Raw genomic sequence first — 5,524 nt, 5'->3', positions numbered from 1 at the left:
TTAAAATTAACCAATATATTTCTCTAAATAATAGATTAATAAAAGATAACTGCTGGGATCTTGAGCCCTTATATTTTATGAATATTTCCCTTTTGCTAAGAAAGCATATTCTCAAGAATGTATTCTATTCTCTGCAAAATTCAGTTTTCTCATAGAATAATTCTCCTGAATATACCTTTGTTCAGGGTTGGCATCCTGCAGTGAGTTCCATCTAGCCTCCTGAATGCCTGGCAGTGAGCACCTACCTGTTCACCCCTACCCACTTTCTTCAGTAGCAGCCAACTGCCCTCTCGAGGCCTACTAAGTACAACCTTCGGTCTCTAAACAATGACCTTCCACCTTTGCTCTCAGGAGAGGCAGAAGAGCTTCACACCTTTACCTACACTACAGAGGCTTTTCTTAGGTGAGAGCAAAAATGTAAGCTTCTTTATCACAAATTAGCAGTCACATCTACAGTCAATGTTTTCAATTCCTTTACTTCAAAACACTCCCTAGAAAGTAAACATAAAGAAAAATCAAAGGCCAGCAATATAGCTTCTAAGTAAACAATTTTCCCATTAATCTCTAAAATTCTACCTGTAGGCCAGCTTCAGCTCCACCTGTCTGGCCTTCTGAGGACTTTTACCCACAGCCCACTACAATGGCTAGCATCACTTCCAGAGTCCTTTCCCTCTCTGGCTGCAGCTTCCCTGTATCCATTGTAGGCTCACTGATCTGTGTGTCCATTCAAAGGTCCTGTTTCCCAGGTATGCCCCTGCCTATCTCATCCATCAAGCAACCTCCTTCCCATAGCTCCAGTCACTGCAGACCTGACCTGTTTCTTGAGCTCCAGGCACTTGCAGCTGGAGAGGACTTCTTTGCTTGTGTGAAGAACACACCCTCCATCTTCATGTTTTCAAACACACTCGGCCTCCTCCCACCCCTCTCTCCACAGATGATGTCCTAGCACCCAGTGAATTCCCATAAAGAAATCCACAGGCCTCCCTCATCATCTGACCATAACCAGGTCTCATCCAGTCTTAGTTCTCAGTACCTTTGTCTTCTGCCACTTCTCATTCACCAAAGGCTCCATCATACAACATGCTGGATCCCCATCCCAATGCCCCTGTCCTCAGAACTCTTCAGTGCCATGGACTTTGTGAGGGGCAAGGCTGCTCTTGCCATTCTTTATTTTATTTATTTATTTGACAGAAAGAGGGAGAGAGAGTGTTGTGCATGAACACACCAGGACCTCCAGCCAATGCAAATGAACTCCAGACACGTGTGCCACCTTGTGTATCTGGCTTATGTGGGCCCTGGGGAATCACACCTGGGTCCTTTGGCTTTGTAGACAAGCAGCACCTTAACTGCTAAGCCATCCCTCCAAATCCATTGTTTGTTTTTTATGTCTTTAATTTTTTACTTTTGAAACAGTGTGTCATGTATCCTATGCTGGCCCAAACTCTCTATATAGCTAAAACTGGACTTAACTATCTGTAACAGACAGATTTGGGTTTGCTGAGATGAACCTCCAGACCAGGCACAGTTATGGAGGAAGGGATATTTATTGAAGCTTACAGATCCAGGGGAAATTCCATAATAGCAGAAGAAGCTGGCCTCCTTTCACTGGACCAAGCAGAGAGAGAGAAGTACAAGATAAAAAGCCATCCTTTTATTGGTTCATAAGCATGATGATTGGGTGTTCATGCTCTTATGTGACGTGTGCCTCCCACTAAACCTTGTTACGCTCTGGCACATAACCTGTCTGACGTAAAAAAAATAAATAAATAAAATAAAAAGCCACATAGCACAGCACACTTCAGGAACTCAAGCTAGGCACAGTTTGCATATTTTTAGATTGAAATCTTAAACCTACCAGCACACCTTAAGATCCACCCAGTGACACTGCCCCCAGCCAGGTGGCTGCAGATGCAAACTACAACAAATAAACTGAATATATTGGGGGCCATCTCTTCAAACCACCACATTCTGCCCCTGGTCCCCAATAGATTTATAACCATCACAAATTTTAAATTATACTCAGTTCAATTTCAAAGGTCCCCACAGTCTTGACCAATTTAAGATATTGAGACCTGTAAAATCAAACAAGTTAAACATTTCTAACATATAAAGGCACAGAGTAAACATTTTCAACTGGTATAAGGCATAGCAAGGAGAGACTAAAACAATTCAAACTCAACCACCATCAAACAAACATCAAAATTTGGCAGTTAAAGTTCAATACAACCAGGGACTGACAGTCTCCAGATTTTCCAATTTCGCCCCTCCAGTTGAGCAGAGTAGCCGGGGAACACTTCCATCCCAGGCTAACAATGAGCTCCATGGTAGCCCTTGCACACTCCTGATATATTCAAAACATCTTCAGGTCTTCATGCAAACCACGGTCCATCTTCCAAAGGCTCTTTCAGCCTGTCAGGGCATCAGGCCCTGCCTCATGCCACATCTCAGCAGCAGCTCCTGGAACCATGTGCAACTCATGACCACTCCTCTCATTTTTCATGCTTCTAAAACCAATACCAGGTGTGCAGGACACAGCTATATTCTTAATTCACAGACAAAATAAATCATAACCTTGAAAAGCAGGTTCCTTCTCCAGTCAACTGTTTGCAAAAGTGTTTGCATTTCTATGATAGTCTTTCCTCAGGCATCCTTTCCATGGTAAAGCAATTGGACAATCTTCCTTTAAGACTGCTAATGTGTTTGACAATAGCAGATTCAGTAACCTAAAACCAGTCTCAGTGCCTGTAATTTTAACTTGCTTGAGGTTTTCTAGCTTAAAATCTTAAATCTCTTTGTCCAATATCTTTAACCAAGCACATCAGTCCATTACAAATTTAACCTTGATCAAACTCTCTGGGCCTGAGCAGCAGGACACAGCCAGCCCTTATGCCAGTAGCCCAGTTCCAACAAAGTCCTCTGCAGTCTTTCCTTCCCCTTAGAATGCTCATAAGCTAAGCCTTGAAGTTGAATGCTGTCTGCACTTAGCATTCTCAGACTCTCATCAGAAAAGTCCATAAAACTTGGCTTACCACTCCAGAAAATATCTTCAGTTGCAAGCACCAAGTCCATGCCTATTCCTCCAAAACAAAGGTTCCAAAAGATCAATATTCACATAGTCAGGTTCATCTCAGCCCACTCCTCGGTACCAAGTTCTGTAAAGACAGCTTTGGGTGTGCCGAGATGAATTTCCAGACCAGGCACAGTTATGGAGGAAGGGATATTTATTGAAGCTCACAGATCCAGGGGAAGTTCCATAATGGCAGAAGAAGCTGGCCACCTTTCACTGGACCAAGCAGAGAGAGAGAAGTACAAGATAAAAAGCCACACAGCACAGCACACTTTAGGAACTCCAGCTAGGCACACTTTGCATATCTTTAGATTAAAATCTTAAACCCAGACTTCCGGTTAAGATGGCGGCGTAAGTACCACGCCAAAGCAGCCTAGGGAGGAAAAAGACCAAAAAAACTCAGCAAAATACACACTTTTACTAAAAAGTGAGGTGTATAGGAAATTGAAGCGGCAGCGGAGAAGTAGAAGACTTATAGAGCATCCAGAGCCTGCACAGGCGGGAAAAGCGGCTCCGGCAGCTCAGCCAACCGCTGCGGCCGCGGTGCAGCAGAAAGCCGCCAGACTCGGCTAGAGCCGCAGGAAAAGCCAGGTGCGGGATTTTCCCCTCACACCGCGCTCTCCGCAACTCGGGAAACGTGAGGGAAGAGCGGCAGCGAGCAACGGAGGAGCAGACCGCAAGGTAGAAGAACACGTGGAACAGCGAGACAACCAGAGCAGCCGCGGCTCCCTCCCCTCCCCCACCACCTGAACCCAGCTCCAGGGAACAGAGCAGCGGCCTGGGACCCGGCCACGCCAACTTGGGCTGACAATGGTACCCAAACAGGAGCAGAGTTCGGCAGGAACATCAGCGGCTTCAGCACCGGTAACAGCGGCCCCAGCAGCAGCAGACTCGGCAATAGCAGCTTCAGGGGGAGAAGCAGCACTGGCCACAGCAGCAGCAGCTTCAGCAGCAGTGGTGGCTCCAGCAGTGGCAGCTACAGCAGCAGCAGAGGCAACAGCAGTGGCTCAGTTTGCCCCGTAGGAAAAGCAAGTGCCCAGCTCCAGAAATCAGAACAGCAGCCCGAGGACACGGGCAGCAACTTGACTGAGACCAAAATCACCCAAGGTAACTGGGATTGCACCAGGGAAGGGTCTCACTTGGTCACAAGCTGACTTGGATCCCTCAACAGACCAGAAATCTAAACCTCTTTGTCGATAGAGGATCTGGTCATTATAATAACTACTCTTGCATACATACTCGGGGCTGTTTTTGATTGAATGTGTACAGTGTTTAGTTAAATTTTAGAATCTACCTGTATTTTATTCCACTCAGCCTGCTTGAATACTCCTATAGCAGGGAAACTCAACCCCTAAGAACATCTTTGTAGATACTCTGGGAGTCTTCAGAGCCACACCTAACACCTTAAGGTCCTACCCTGAAAATATATTACATCAAATCAATTGATACAAGTAAGAATACACAGCTAGCTGGAAAATCCAAGCATTAACTTAATCCAAGATGCAAAAATATATACATTACAACACAAGAAACACTAAAAAGCAAGATGATATAAATCCACCTAAAAGTATTAATGCATCAGAAATGTCCTCCAGTGAGAAAGAGTTAGAGGAAATGCCTGAGAAAGAGTTCAAAAGAATAATTATAAATATGTTCAAAGAGGTCAAAGAACACATGAAAACAATCAAAGAAGAAATCAAAGAGGAAATCAAAGGAATCAAAGAAGAGGCAGGACACCAATTTAATGAAATAAAGAAGGCAATACAAGACATAAATAGGGAAATAGAAATAATAAAGAAAACCAGTCAGAATTACTAGCAATGAAGAACACAGTTAATGAAATAAAAAACTCTGTAGAAAATCTCACCAGTAGGATGGATGAGGGAGAGGACAGAATATCTAAGCTAGAAGACCAGGTGGCAGACCTAATGCAGTCCAACAAAGAGAAAGACAAACTTATAGAAAAGTATGAGTGGGAATTTCAAGATATTTGGGACACTATGAAAAGATCCAATATAAGAATTCAGGGCATAGTAGAAGGAGAAGAACTCCACTCCAGAGGCATAGTAGGCATCTTCAACAAAATCATAGAGGAAAATTTCCCCCAAATTGGGAAAGAGGTGCCAATACAGATACAGGAAGCCTTTAGAACCCCAGCCAGACAAAACCCAGAAAGAACCTCTCCTCGCCATATTATACTCAAACTTCCAAACACACACCAAAGAAAAAATATTGAAAGCAGTTAGAGAGAAAAATCAAGTTACTTCCAAAAGCAAGCCCATCAGGATTACAGCAGATTATTCAACACAAACTTTTAAAGCCAGAAGGGCTTGGAGTGATATATTCCAAGTTCTGAAAGATAACAACTGTCAACCAAGGTTACTTTATCCTGCAAAGTTATCCATTCAAATAGATGGAGAAATAAAGACATTCCATGACAAAAGCAGGTTAAAGGAG

The 5,524-nt window shown here is 43.7% G+C and overlaps 1 non-coding gene across 1 annotated transcript; it reads left to right on the top strand.

Moving 5' to 3' along the window:
• The first annotated feature begins 1,645 nt into the window (after nucleotides 1-1,645).
• LOC123461990 lies at nucleotides 1,646-1,750 on the top strand. The gene has a single exon (XR_006638028.1). It is a non-coding gene; the product is annotated as a small nucleolar RNA U13 (small nucleolar RNA).
• The last annotated feature ends 3,774 nt before the right edge of the window (nucleotides 1,751-5,524 follow it).

Source organism: Jaculus jaculus, chromosome 6, assembly GCF_020740685.1.
Source record: "Jaculus jaculus isolate mJacJac1 chromosome 6, mJacJac1.mat.Y.cur, whole genome shotgun sequence".
NCBI lineage: Eukaryota > Metazoa > Chordata > Mammalia > Rodentia > Dipodidae > Jaculus > Jaculus jaculus.
This window is presented reverse-complemented; position numbering and strand designations above follow the sequence as displayed.